The 15834-nt window shown below is 39.7% G+C and overlaps 1 protein-coding gene across 9 annotated transcripts in view; it reads right to left on the bottom strand.

Annotated features, from left to right (window-relative positions):
• Positions 1-15834, bottom strand: part of REV1 (REV1 DNA directed polymerase) — an 83149-nt gene that overhangs the window by 62415 nt on the left and 4900 nt on the right. For 2 of the 9 annotated variants that reach the window (XM_082427238.1, XM_082427237.1), the window contains one exon: positions 15452-15495. The exons of 5 other annotated variants lie outside the window; for them this stretch is intronic. The gene's annotated coding sequence lies outside the window, so the exon portion shown is untranslated. Of the gene's footprint in view, positions 1-10230; positions 10320-12337; positions 12410-15451; positions 15496-15834 lie in introns of all 9 variants that reach the window. 2 more of the 9 variants (XM_082427233.1, XM_082427239.1) reach the window with 2 other exon arrangements.

The raw sequence follows: 15834 nt of genomic DNA, 5'->3' as shown, positions 1-15834 counted from the left end.
CTGCTCAAAGAGGGAAAAGACAAATTTCAGAATATCAGTAGAGAACTGGAAAATATTAGAAGTAACTAAACGGTAACTCTAGAATTGAAAGATACAATATTAGAAATTAAGAACTTAATAAATAGATAAAACCAAATAAAAGCATAACTGGAATTAAGTCAGAAGAAAATGTCCAGATAAAGCACAAAAGGATGGAGAATATGGATGGGAGGAGAAGAGACACAGGGGATACTCGAGAAGTCTAATTTAAATAAATTGGAGGGAAAAAGAAGAAAAATAGAAGTTATATTTAAAGAAATAATGACTAAAACAGTCTAAAACTGATTAAAGATATCAAGCCACAAATTCAAGAAGCCCAATGAGCCCCAAACAGGAAAAAATAGAATCTATATCTAGACATATAATAGTTAAACTATGAAAAACTGAAGACAGAAAAAAAAAATCTTAAAAGCTGCCATGGGTAGGAAAATCAGAGATTCCATTCAAAATACTCAAAGGAGCAGCAATTAAACAGACAGCTGTCTTTTCAACAGAAACAACAGAGCCAGAAGACAACAGTGCTGAAAGAAGATGATTACTAACTTAGAATTCTAAACCCAGAGAAATAGTCAGTCAAGAAAGATGAAATAAAGGCACTTCCAGGCAAATAAAAAGAGGTTAATGCCACGAGCAAACTTGTCTAAAGGAAATTCTAAAGGATATCCCTTAGAGAGAAAGAAAATTCTCTTGGATAAACGATCAAAAACACAGAAAAAAACCCACAAGGAAAACAATAAATATCTGGATAAATCAATGTTAAAAACGGACTGAATAAAACTACAATGACAATCAATCTGTTATTGTTTGTAGCATAATACACAGCATACGTGAATCAAAAGATTATGCATAAAAGACTAGGCGTGAGGGACTTATTTCTAATCCAGGCTCTGCCTCTAACTGGCTTCATTGATCTCTGGTAAATCTCCATCTCTCTGAGTCTCAACTACTATCTTATCCGGGTCTCTCAGTATCAGACGTTTGGGTAGTTGATTACTAGAGTTCCCCTTGGTGCTCTACACAAGACACACTGAAGAACTATTTTCAGAAACTAAACATAAAAAATGAAAACTACTATATTCACATACTTTAGTAATGTACTTCAATTTCAGAAATTTGATTATGTAACAACTTTGATGTTCTACATGTTTGTTTTATTTATTTATACTTTTTTAAAAAATGTATCCCAGAGAAGATTTAAGGCAGCTTGTCCTATCAAATTCATTTAAATAATCTATATATAAAGATGGCCTATGACAATGGATTAGGGGTAAAAACCTAACTGTAAAACTGGTCTTTGCTGAATATTAGGAGTAGCAATTAATCAGCCCTGTCATTGTTGGATGAGATCAGTTGTGTAACTTTCTTCTGTCCAACAGCAGATGCTAGGTAGTTCAGTTAGGGTTAGGGTTGTAACCCTAACCCTACACAACGTTCTGAATTACAATGTATCCTCTTGACTAACCCTGCTCACAAAGAAGAGAATGCCCTTTAACAACAAGCCATCCAATTATCAAGCCAGACTTGCAAATAAAAATTGCCTTCTAGTTTTCAGATGAAACTCTTGCAGACTGGGTTCCCAGTCTAGTTCCACAGTGCATGATGGCCTTGAGGAAAGTGATAAACATTTCAGAGACTGTAATTCACAACCTAAAATAACCTACTAACCTCGTCTTATCCAAGCATTAATGTAGAAGCCAATTTCTGGGTTTTAAAAAATTAGTTTAAAAAAATGAATAAAGAACGAATTCATGTATGCAAAAGTACCCTGATTCCTAGCATTTAGGGTAGTCCCTGAATAAACATTAGCTACTATTATACTATTCTACCCTGCTAGGCCACAGAGTGAAAATCAAATGAGACCGCCTATGTGGAAACCCTTTGAAGACTATAAAATACAAACCTTGTTATTTTAAATAAGCTATCTGTGGTCTACAACACAATAGATTCAGTGACTCAAGACCTGGGCTCTAATGCCAGCCCAACCACGCTGCTTGGCTACATGACCTGGGATGAGTCCAACAGCACCGTGGACTCCTCAGCTACAAAACAAAGTCGGGTTAGTGCTCCTCGGAATCCCACGGGGCCGTGAACTGTAGTCAGGGTGGATGTGCGGGAGGAAACAAGAGTTGGGGGTAAAAACAGCAAGCAGGGACCGTTCCACTCCCTAAACCCACTGCAACTTTAGCAACCCTGCTTTTATAAGTTTCAGATTACTTGGGGTCTGATTAAGATAGTCTTAAAAGAAAAAGCTCAAATTGAAAAAGACTGAGGGACTTCCCAGGCAGTCCAGTGGTTAAGAATCATCTTGCAGGGCTTCCCTGGTGGCGCAGTGGTTGAGAATCTGCCTGCTAATGCAGGGGACACGGGTTTGAGCCCTGGTCTGGGAAGATCCCACATGCCGCGGAGCAACTAGGCCCGTGAGCCACAACTACTGAGCCTGCGCATCTGGAGCCTGTGCTCCGCAACAAGAGAGGCCGCGACAGGGAAGAGGCCCGCGCACCGCGATGAAGAGTGGCCCCCGCTTGCCGCAACTAGAGGAAGCCCTCGCACAGAAACGAAGACCCAACACAGCCAAAAATAAATATAAAGATAAATAAATAAATAAAAGAGCCTTCCCTAAATTTAAAAAAAAAAAAAAAAAGAATCATCTTGCAATGCAGGGGACGCCAGTTCGATCCCTGGTCAGGGAACTAAGATCCCACATGCCGTGGGGCAACTAGAGAGCCCGTGCAACGCAACTACTGAGCCCACGCGCTCTGGAGCCCGCGCATGGCAACGAAGAGCCTGCGCGCTGCAACTAAAGATGCTGTGTGCCGCAACTAAGACCCGATGCAGCCATAAATTAATTAATTAAAAAAAAAAAAAGATTGAAACCAAAACTAAGTCTAAAGACTTCGGCTCTGTTCTCTGTTCCTATATGTGACTCTACAAAATGGGATGGATATGTCCCAGCCCTTGAAAGGTTCTAAGCTAAACGCACCTATTAGGCCTCAAGTAATGAAATTAGAAAGACACCACACGAGAGGCATCAGTGCAGTCCCACCCCGCCCCCCATGTCTACACAGAACAGCAGCTGCCAGAGGAGGCAAGTGCAAGGCAAACAGGAGAGCAGCCCTGTGAGCCCAGGGGCCCTGGGTGCCCACAATGCGAAAGATTTCCTGACTCTCTCATGCTCTCCACAGGCATGTTCAAAATGCTGTGAAGAGTGTCAGGAAGATCCTGCTTACTAAAAACTACATGGAAATTACTGATGCACACTTTCCCCCAACTCAATTTCATATTTGCTGGCGCACACTGTCACCAGTTCACTCTGGACTTCCAATGTGCATCCTAAGAGGCTAGTCAAATCCCACTAAAAAGAACTTCATTCTGTCTTCTGTACTATGATTACTGGTGGATTTTAATATCTCCCCACAGAATGATACTAGTCACCAAGAGAAATCATTTTCATGCAAAAGTGCTATTTATCTATTTGTTATAGAATTATTAACACTGGAAGGTTCTAAACAGTTCACCACACACCAGAAAAATTCCCACTACATACACAAAAATGCCCAAATACATATTCGCCAGTGTTAATCTGTTGCTTTCATATTCATAACTCTCAAGTATACTGACTACTAATTCAGTAATGAAGCAGAGGCTTTTATTCAGTCTCATTCATCTAGCCATATGTACATGTATGGGTTTATCTTATCTTCATTTAACAGTTACTTAAGAACTAGTTGCTGACTGTTGGTGGGAATGTAAATTGATACAGCCACTATGGAGAACAGTATGGAGGTTCCTTAAAAAACTGAAAATAGAACTACCATGTGACCCAGCAATCGCACTCCTGGGCATATACCCTGAGAAAACCATAATTCAAAAAGATACATGCACCCCAATGTTCATTGCAGCTCTATTTACAATAGCCAGGACATGGAAGCAACCTAAGTGTCCATCAACAGATGAATGGATAAAGAAGATGCAGCACATATATACAATGGAATATCACTCAGCCATAAAAAGAAACGAAACTGAATTATTTGTAGTGAGGTGGGTGGACCTAGAGTCTGTCATACAGAGTGAAGTAAGTCAGAAAGAGAAAAACAAATACCGTATGCAAACACCTATATATGGAATCTAAAAAAAAAAAAAGTTTCTGAAGAACCTAGGAGCAGGACAGGAATAAAGACGCAGATGTAGAGAATGGACTTGAGGACACGGGGATGGGGAAGGGGAAGCTGGGACGAAGTGAGAGAGTGGCATGGACATATATACACTACCAAATGTCAAATAGATAGCTAGTGGGAAGCAGCCGCATAGCACAGGGAGATCAGCTCGGTGCTTTGTGACCACCTAGAGGGGTGGGATAGGGAGGGTGGGAGGGAGGGAGACGCAAGAGGGAGGAGATATGGGGATGTATGTATATGTATAGCTGATTCACTTTGTTATAATGCAGAAACTAACACACCATTGTAAAGCGATTATACTGCAATAAAGATGTTAAAAAATAAATAAATAAAATGGGCCACACTCTTCAAAATGTTAAAAAAAAATAAAAGTAAACAATAAAAAAAATTATGAGGAAAAAAAAGAAATAGTTGCTGAATGAACTGGAATACAGAAATGAATACACACTGGAAGAATGAATGTGCGTATCATGGTAGCACACTCATCCACAAATGCGACACAAATGCAGAGAAATCAGTGCGCAGCCACGCAGACCATCACCAGGCAAGGCCACAATACAGCAAGTTTACTTGCAGCTCCCACCACATCGCTGCTCAACACCTCCTTTTTCCTTCTTCAGGGCCTCCTCCTTCTCTACCTTAGTTAGCTGTCAATTCTCTGCTAACAATTAAGAAACTGCTTACTAACTGGCTTAAGGTATGACGCATCCCAGGGACCTGTGTATTTAAAAGGACTTCTCTAGGACCATTCAATGGGGGAAAGCACCATCTTTTTGACAAATGAAGTTGGGAAAACTGGATATCCACAGGCAAAAGAATAAAGTTGGACCCTTATTGTACACCATATACAAAAATTAACTGAAAACGGATCAAAGACCTAAATGTAAGACCTAAAACTATGAAGCTCTTAGAAGAAAACATAGGAGAAAGCTTCATGACATTGGATTTGGCAATGCTTTCTTGGATGACACCAAAGCACAGGCAACAAAAGAAAAAAATAAATTGGACTATACCAAAATTTTAAAATGTGCATCAAGAAGGCACAATCAACTGAGCAAAAGGCAACTCACAGAATGAGAGAAAATATTTTAAAACATCTACCTGAAAAGGGACTAATATCCAGAATATATAAAGAAGTGCTACAGCTTAACAATAAAAAATATACTGATTAAAAAATGGACAAAAAATTTAAATAGACATCTCTTTAAAGAAAATATACAAATGGCCATTAGGCATATGAAAAGATGCTTAACATCACTAACCATCAGAGAAATGCAAATTGAAACCACAATGAGATACCATCTCATACCCATTAGGATGGCTACAATCAAAAAAAAAAAAAAACAGAAAATAAGTGTTAACGTGCATGTGAAAAAACTCGAACTCTTGTGCACTGTTGGTGGGAATGTAAAATGGTGTAGCCATTATGGAAAATGCTATGGTGGTTCCTCAAAAAATTAGAAATAGCACTGCCATATGATCCAGCAATTTCACTTCTGGGTACATACCCAAAAGGCTTGAAAGCAAGGTCTCAAGATATTTGTACACCCATGTTCACAGCAGCATTATTCTCAAATGCCAAAAGATAGAAGCAACCCAAGTGTCCACTGATGGATGAATGGATAGACAAAGTGTGGTATATACATAAAGTGGAACATTATTCAGCCTTAAAAAGGAAGGTAGTATTAAAAAAATAAATAAAATAAAATTCAAAAATTCAAAAAAAAAAAAAAAGGAAGGTAATTCCAACAAATGCTGCAACATGGATGGACCTTGAGGGCATTATGCTAAGTGAAATAAGCCAGTCACAAAAAGACAAATGCCATATTATTCCACCTATATAAGGTATCTAGAGTGGTCAGATTCATAGAGACAGAAAGCAGAATGGTGGCTGTCAGGGGCTGGGAGGACAGGGAGCTACTGTTTAATGGGTACAGTTTCAGTTATGCAAGGTGAAAAGCATTCTGGGAAGACAGATGGTGGGGATGGTTACACAACAATGTGAACGTACTTAATGCCACTGAGTGGCACACTTAAAAATGGTTAAGATGGTAAATTGTATGTTATATGTATTTTACCACAATTAAAACTTTTTAAAATATATTTTTAAAAACAAGCAAAGAAAGTTTAAAAAAAGGACTCTGACACTGGCAACTGGGTTCACAGGGACTGCCCAGCTGCAAGGAAGGGGGTAACCGGGATGTCCACTTATGACACAAAGCTCAGAAGGAGGCTGTTCTTCTCCAGGACACTTGTATAGCACATCTCGGATTTTTTCCTGGGGAGGGCAGTGGGAGGCCGTGCGCAAAACTGATTTACTAGGGCCAAGTATCGTCCTCACGAGTGACTGACAAAGTAAACGAAGTGCTAGGACACAGTCACTGACAAAGTTTAACAAAGCTGCTCCACTGGGCTCTCATCTGTCCTTAAATGCTAAAGGCTTCAACACCAGATAAAGAGCTGTTTTGAGGTTTTGTTTTGGTTCAACCTTAGAGACCATCATTGTCTAAGGCTATAGTTCTCAGACCACTGAAGTTATTAGAGCACAATGAAGATTCTTGAATTTCAAAACCCAGGGAAGCAGAACCTTCTTCTAGACCCACCTACATACTAGTCAGGTTTTGACTTTGAAGAGACTTTCACCAAGGTATTAAAAACAACAGTCAGACACCTGTGTAAAGGGCATTATTATGCCTTTGTAACAATCTTTTGTCTTCACCATATACTGGCTTTTAGAAATTCTAAACCGCTCTGACAGTTTATATCGTAATACAGCATGTATTTCATGTATTTAAAATACCTTTGAAAAACATATAAAAATAAAATGTCAAGATATTTAGACCAAATAGTATTCCTAGTCTAATAGAACCCTTAAAAAAATTTTTTTTTAACCTGGTCTCTTCACCTTCAGTATACTGAAGCATTTTCCTACTATCAATTTTTTTATGCACAGTTAAACAATTCCTGTACTATATAATACCATTTTGATCAACACCAAACAAACACAGACTTCAAAGAACTTTAACCCACCAAATAAAAGGGGCTACAATATACACAGCACTCTCTAAACAACAACTTATATGTGTGGGTACATAAGCCTTTTCTAGAACTGAGTCTGATCTATCTTTTCTTGAGGCATTCTCTATTATCCTCCAAATTTATGATTTGTGTTTATACACTGCTTTGTCGTGTTTTCAGTATTCAGTCTTGCTAAGTGTTCCTTTTCAAAAATAGTTTTTCCTTCTCGATTTATAAAAGCACTGTATGTTTACCGCAGAAAACTGAGAAAATACAGGAAACAGAAAAGGGAAGGGAAAATTTCCATATTCCCACCTTCTTTTAAAAAATTCACCTGTTGACTGACACTTTACATTTCCTTTTTTTCAGTACTCCTTAAATTTTTAACATTTAAATTTTAAAAATTTCAACACACCACTATATCTTACATTTCCATAGTGCTTTTATTTTTCCAAGGGGTCCTTACATATCCTATTTATCTTGACAACACATCCATGGAGTAGGCAGGCCAAATACTAGCTATTTTGCACACAGGCGCCTTCTAGGGTAGAAGAGTTAAGATAAAATATATCTGATAAGGCAGCACGGGCCGGTTTGTGGTACAAAATCACACTTATCTTGTACAAACCTATGTCTCCAAATCTTCAGTGGAGAAACGAACAATGCTATCAGTATAATAAACTTCTGAAAAGAACACTCCTACTGAATTGAACTAGCCTAATACAATTCAACAAAACAGATGCTTCGACCCTAGCACCTGTCTGGGTCAGAAACAGTAGCGGCCATACATGTGACAGAAGGACTAAGGAGGAAAACAGGTCCAACAAACAGCTTGCATCTAGACCCCAACTGTACATGTCCATATTCATGAGAAGTAGAGACCCAGAGACACTACCAGCTTTAACTGACCTTTTAAGCAGTCAGACCTTAGTTCTTTCATTTGTGTACAGAGGTGGACCTGACAAACTCTAGTCTCTTGCAGTTTTTTAAATGTATGATTCTATATATCTATCCATTTTTTAAAAAGGCTTTTAAGATAAAAGTACACGTATTATGCTACTCTGTCAAAAAAAATCAAAGGCTATGCACAGACATGGCTATACAGTAAAGAATTAACCCTGCTCAAAGAGGGGTCTGGCCTTTGCTCTTGGAATGCCCTGCCTGACAAATGTCCGTTTATCTAGGGGCTAAGAGTCACTCCAGATAGTCTAACAACGTGATTTGTGATTTACGGTGGAGGCTTCGGACCATGCACTACCAACCTTCTGAGAGTCTGGAGACGGAAGGTCAACCTCACCTATCTGACCGAACTCCAATAAAAACCCTGGACACTAAGGCCTAGGTGAGCTCCCCTGGTTGGCAGTACTTCATGGGCATTGTCAGTTGTCCTGAACAGAAGCCACCTCCACCCCAGAGCCCTGTGGTGAGGACAACTCAAAGCTCCACACGTGGACCTCTCCTGTGTGCCCCATGCCTTTGGCTGCTTTTAACCTGTGCCCTCTCTCTGCAATAAACCATAACCACAAGCACAACGGCTTTCAGGAGTTCTGAGTCCTTCTAGTGAACTGCTGAACGTGAGGGTGGTCTTGGGGATCCCCAAACTCTGGAGTGGCAGAATGACAACTGTCCCCCAGCGTTCAGTCTCCCTTTCTTTTAGGAAAAGAACACCTCTCCCACCCTCTCTTAGTGGGGAGCAGGGTTGCCAAGAGGTTACATTTCCTCAGCTCCTTTAAATCAGGAGTGGCCACGTGATTAAGTTCTGGCCAATGAGATGCGAGCAGAGTAACGTATACAAAAATCTGTGCCATCTATCCTTAAAGGAAGTTGTTTACTTTTTTTGGAATGCAGCTGTGAGGTAACTTGGCTTCAACGAAGAAAATAAGGACAATACCCTAGCAGATGGCTAAGCAAACAGAAGGAACCTGGGCCCCCGAATGACCTAAAACAAGCAGTAGTTCATCAGCTGTGAACCACCACCCCCATCACAGGGGAGAGAACTACTTCATCACTCTCTGCATCACTGCGTTCTCAAGTCTCTATCACAGCCTTGCACCCTGGTACCTGGTTAGCCTGCACCCTAATGAACGTTAAGTGCATTTCATTGTTTTCATATTATGACTTAGAGACAGTTATTTCAATAAACGACACAGAAATAAAAGGGGAGACAAGCAATAAGATACTTAAGAAAAATGTCTGGATACACAGGCATCCCCCACTTTTCAAAAGCTTACTTTGCACCACTTCGCTCTTACGAAAGACCTACATTAGTACCTGTTTCCGCTAACCAAAAGAAACCCCAAGAAGATTTTCACTTTTACAAAACAAAAAGGGCAAAGCAAAAAGAGCATTCAGCCTGTCTTACAGCAGCCTGCTGCAGAGGGAGCGTGCACCCCGGGCACCTTGGTACCGCCCAGTCCTTGCCCGGGAACCTTGCTCAGCATCTCAGCATCAAGCCCCCATGGTTTGGGACTGTGTCACTGTCTGTGAGCATCTGTGCTTTATCTTGGTTTATTCTGTCCATCCGTTAGCTAGATGAGCCCTGCGGTAATGGTTTCTTTGCTTTTGGCCATTTCGGCTTAAGAAAGGTTTCACAGGAACACTCTACTTTCAGGTAGCAGGGGAAACCTGTATTAAAACTGAAAATGCATAACAAACATCTATAATGTCCCAGTTTGAAGCTGATCTTATTAAAAGCAAATGTTCTATCCCAAACAATTTAATATAACAAATTTCTCTCTTATTCTCTTGGTTATTCATAACAATGAAAATACGCACCCCTCCCCAGCTGCAAATGACTGATCTAACAAAATCAGTCATTTGAAAACAAGCGGAAGGAGGCGTTCTAAAAGAATCACTAATAATTTTCTTCCCTGTAATTATAGATTTCCATAGATGGGAAAGAAAATGAAGACACCGTTTTAATAAAGTACAAAGAACCTCCTTCTCTGGCTTTCCAGGGTGCGGCAAGATGAACTGGCTTCCCAACACCTTCCCTCACCTTCATGAACTCCTATTGCTCATTAAGTATCTCCACCAGGATGTCCCACATGCATCTCAAAGTCAGCATGCCCAAAAGTAGGGATCAGGCTACAGAGAAAAAGAAAAGAATATTCTGGAGATGATATGATACAAAAAGAGTCTACAAGAAGGAGTAAGAAGCCAGTGACCTTCACTAAGGAGAGACAGCACAGTCTCACAGGAAAGCCAAAGGGTTATCTGTAGAAAAGTTCAAGGTTGCAATAAATCAAAGATTCCAAAGGCCACAGCAGAAGTAAACAGGGACAGAACTCAGCTGGAGAATAAAGGAGGTAACATCAAAGAAGAGGGGGCTGTATCCTGAGCAGCGGTTCTCATTCTTGAGCCTTCACCAGTATCACTTAGAGGGCTTGTTAAACTCATTACTGACCAGGGGATTTTTGCAGAATCTAATGCCCGTGGCCGGCAGTTTTTATTTTGGCTGGCCAGAAATTAATTCTGTTATTTCACTAACACTTTGTGGGTTATTACATTCAATAGTTACACCCGACACACCTGTAAAGTCTTCTAACTTTTGTGAAATGTTGTCTTCAATCCACTCTTCTGTGGAAGAAAAGGAGCATTCTCCAGCATCGTGAGCTTCATTTTCACTTTCCGTATCAGAATCAATCACTAAGGTTTTTTGTCTTTTTGTTGCTCTAATATTCACATCGTCTGAATCAGAACTATATTATGAAGAACTATCATCTTCTGAGACATTAGTATATACGTTGCTCGGACAATCAGAGAATGTATCTGCATAAAATTCACTGAAAAATTCTTCTTCACTCAAAATTTTGCAATACGTCATTTTTGAAAATTTTACGTTTGTAATATACACAAGGTTGGAACAAAAACCTAAAGGAGCAAAATGTGAATGATAATGACAGTCATAAGTTGTATAATGAACCCTTGATCAATTTTAAGCTCCAACAACTTCGCATGGTGATGTTAATTGCATCACTCTCTAAAAATGTACTGATATGTCTCCGGTCAATAATGTGTTAAAACCGACTGCTGGGCCCCAACTCCAAGTTTCTCATTTTGTAGGTCAGGAGTGGGGCTGGGAATCTGTATTTCTAAAAAGTTCCCAGGTAATGCTGATGCTGCTGGTGTGAGGCACATACTTTGAGAACCACCAATTTTGCCTGTAGGGTACCTAGAGTGGCCACCGAGAACAGAGACCAGGACCGGAGAAGTTCAGAAGTAATGAGACAGAGTATACTATGTAGAAAGAATGCTGTTACAGTGTGCACTAGTAGAAAGAATTTCACAACAGGCGTAAAGGCAACTCCCCAGTTGGTCTGGGAGGGAGATCTCTCCTGTCCTTTGCCTCCCACTCCCTCTCCCCCCAAATCCCAGGTCTGATCTAACAGGTTACTCCATATTCACTGAGTATTTACTGTAGTTTGCAGTTTTCAAGATGAGTAAAGTGTAAACCACAATCCAAAGTTACCTGTTAGAGAAGAAAGATTTGCATAGAACTACAATCAGGAGCCAACATTAGAGGCACTGACAAAACACAACAGACAACACAGAAGACAGCAGTAAAGCTCACCTTGGAGAAGAGATCCAAGAAGGCTTCACTGAAAAGGCGGACCTGAGCTGAGGGCAATGAGTAGGATTTGAACGGGCAGAGGGGAGTAAGCGGGTGAATTCAAGAAGAAGGAAATTCTTGAGCAAAAACATAAAAGAGAAAAAGATGTTTAAGGCAACATTCTGGGGCTGACACAGAGACAGTGACAGATGAACTAACAAGGTAGCTGAGGGAATGTAACAGAAGGCCCCGAATATCATACTAAGAAGTTTGAACCCTCCTTTGTGAAAGTCAGGAAAGGAAGTGTGAACCTGTGTATATAAATGATGGGGGATGGGATGGCTGCACACAGGTGGGAAAGGTTCTGGCTCCGGAGCCTCATCTACACCAAGATTTATTAACCTGTCTCGGCAGGAGTCCTCATCTCATGTATTCCATCCACACAATGCATTAGATTTCCAAACTCACAAGGTGAACCGGCATACATGGTGGCATACAACTAAAAACAACTCCTTCTGAGTAACTGCAATTCAAAAAATATGGTCAAACTCACTCTTCTCTAGATCTGCTATCAGTTCCATCTGTCACGAATCTCTTTTCTCACAAATCCTTATGGTAAATGTAACTGCAAGTGAAAATAGAGTAGAATGTTGAAGAAACTGCCACTGCATTACCTTCTGGCCTCTCTTCCCTTGCTTCATGCCAAGAACCCCCTATCATATATTAAAAACAACAACAATAAAAAAAAACCCACTACTTTTTAGGATGCTATGACATTTTAAGGAGATGCTACATTCTTCAACACTGAGAAGTCATCCTTATTTAGCACTCTATGCCTGAATTAATAGACGCTATTTCTGAGAAACATTCAGTGAGCTCCAAGAGAATGTAATAACCTTTAAGTGACAATCAGAAGTAAGATTTTCTACTGGGCATAAACAATATGCAAAAAAACATTATTAAACTTGAACAGCTAGTAACTTCAACTCAAGATCTAAAATTCAAAGTGGCAACTAAGTTACTACAACATTTTTACAGCTCTAACAACAAATACATTATCAACACCTCCACCTTCATTAAGTTTAGATTTCCTTTCAGTTAACAGTAGTAATAACCTAAGCCTAAAATTACAAGCTCAAAAAGAAACACCAAAATCAAACTTTTTGAGCCAAAATTATTGTGCTTTTAAAAAAATACCAAAAAGTATGTAGTTTATAACCCTACCTACAACACAATTTATGTAAATAAAATATTTCACTCAAATGAACATCAACCCACGTTTCAAATACTATTATACCGATTAAAAAAATGCTATAATTTTCAACAGAAGGCAATCTTTCTACATACATAAATATATTCAAATGCAACCTGCTCTAATTTTTAGTATACTGGAGATCTCCGAGCTACTACTACAGAGGTGTGTTCTACTTTGAACTGTAACAATTGTGCATCTGTTCTCACCTCTTCAGCTACTGTTCTCTAATGAACAGTGTGGCTGGCCTTTGTCCCTGGTTCCTGGGAGACTCTAAACCCTTGGAATTTCACAACTGATAGGAGTCTCGTTGTTATCCATGGTGGACCCCTAGGACACATCTTTTATTAACAGGTGACTCCCAGTAGGCCCCTCATTTCAAGATGGGGCTAGCCATGCTGGAAAGGCCAACCAAGTGATTAGAGGGTTGGCTTTGAGCCACATGCTATCAGCCTGACCTCCTGGAAAAGGAAGGGGTCTGGAGATGAAATTCGACCTTGTGGCCCATGACTCAATCAATCGTGCCAATGTAATAAAAACCCTGGACCCTGAGGCTTGGGTGAACTTCCCTGGTTGGTAATCATAAACTGATGCAGGAGGATGATGTGTCCTGAGCACACGGAAGCATCATGTTTGGGACCCTCCCAGACCTCTCTTTGCATATCTCTTCCTTTGGCAGGTTCTGGTTTGTATCCCTTATAATAAAATGATAATTCTAAGTACAGCCCATTCCTGAGTTCTGTGAGTCATTCTAACGAATTATCAAACCTGAGGGGGCTGTGGGAACTCCCAGTTACGTGGCCAGTTGGTGAGAAGTGCAGGTGGCCTGGAAGCCCTGGAGCCTGCAGCTGGCACCTGAAGTAAGGGGAGTCTGGTGGACTGTGCCCTTAACCTGTGACGTCTGTCCTAACACTGGGTGGTTAATGCCAGAATCACACTGTGCCTATAAAATAGGAGATACTGCCCTACCTCTCTTCTCAGGACTCTATGGCAGCTGAATGAGAAAAAGTCAAGCGAAAGCACTTTTTAAGGCATAAAGCATTAGAAAAAGTAAGGGACTTTTTTGGTTATGCTCTCAAAAACGTTAAAGAAATTGTTAAAATATTTTTTAAATTCAGGATCGTCCAGCTTAAATTTTTAAAAAGGCTTAAAATAGGGACTTTCCTGGTGGCGCAGTGGTTAAGAATCTGCCAATTCAGGGGACATGGGTTTGATCCTGGTCTCAGAAGATCCCACATGCCTTGGAGCAGTTAAGCCCGCGAGCCACAACTACTGAGCCTGTGTGCCACAACTACTGAAGCCCACACGCCTAGAGCCTGTGCTCCACAACGAGAAGCCACTGCAACGAGAAGCCCACGCACCGCAACAAAGAGTAGCCCCGCTCACCACAACTAGAGAAGACTGCGTGCAGTAACGAAGACCCAACGCAGCCAAAAATAAACAAACAAATAAATTTAAAAATTTATATAAAAAAGGCTTAAAATAGCCAGTAAGTCATCTAGAAATACAGCTTATTATAAGATAAAATTGAGAAATTTGATGAAAAGCATTTAAGAGTAAGGAAGCTAAATCATAATTTCAATTACGTAACTAAGAGTAGTGCCTAAATGATAAAAACATATTAGCAATCTCAAGTGTAGAAATGATGGAGTTTAGAAAACGTAAAATTCAGCTACTATTTTCTGACTAAACTTCCCAAGAGCTCATTTTAGTCTTGGTTCTGATCAGGCATGATTGAAAGCAATAGACAACATTTTGGTTACTCAGATACTGGGCTCAAGTAAAAATGGTTCACATCACAATCAACTTTTTTGCCCATCCCTAACTAATCTTTTAATTTAAGGATAAAGCCACAAGATCTGATCTTTAAAGATCAGGTCTTTAAAAAGCTTGTCAAACCATCTTATGTGCATAAGACAGTTACTTGCCTACATGAATGAAAAAGCATAATTTCTAACTACATTATAGAATCGTTTCTATTACTTTAAAGCCAGTGATTAAAAAAAAAAAAAAAAAACCTCATGACTTTAAATCACAAGTTTACATGAATATATTGCTCAATTCTCTAACCTCTTCAACATACGATACTAAGCATACACTGGTCTTACCCTGCAGGATGAAGGGGGCAGTTTAGTGTAGCAGAGAAAAAAATGGCTTTAAAGTATTAAAACAAACAAACCCACCCCACAAAACCCTAGATTCTGGTCCTGTTTCTCCTCGATCATCAGATGATTCTCTGGGTCTCATTTTTCCTCCAGGAAAATACAGGGGCATGGCCTACAGAATCTATAGGGTTCATCCTAGCACTGGCATTCTGAATCTACTTAAGTGTTGAGAAGTCAACAACTCATAATTTAGATATTCTTCAAATTTTTAAAGTGTCACAAGTAGATGTCAAAAATCATTAAAACTTACCATTGTGTAAAAAAGCTCCACACCAATGAGTCCTTCCTTACTTACTAAACACAAAAATAATAAAGACTGGCTCCATGATCAGCAGAAACACATGCATTTACTTGCTACCTGAAATTTCTTTTAGCCTTAACCAAATTTAAAGACATTGATGTTTTCCTAAATCTGAGGCATCACATCTATTTTATGCAAAACCTTTTCAAACTAATTACAAAGCTGACCTACCACGACACACATGATGCTGACTTATTTTTAATGATTTAATAAGGAAAAAATGATTTTGCATGTCATCAACCTATTAAAATGTTTCACACTCATAAAAAATACAGACATTTAAGTATAGTAGAGATGGTCCCTAACTTATGATGCTTCGATTTACAATTTTT

Source organism: Balaenoptera physalus, assembly GCF_965194825.1.
Source record: "Balaenoptera physalus genome assembly, chromosome: 15".
Classification (NCBI taxonomy): Eukaryota; Metazoa; Chordata; class Mammalia; order Artiodactyla; family Balaenopteridae; genus Balaenoptera; species Balaenoptera physalus.
The sequence above is the reverse complement of the archived record's forward strand: the minus strand, read 5'-3'. Positions and strand labels throughout refer to the sequence as shown.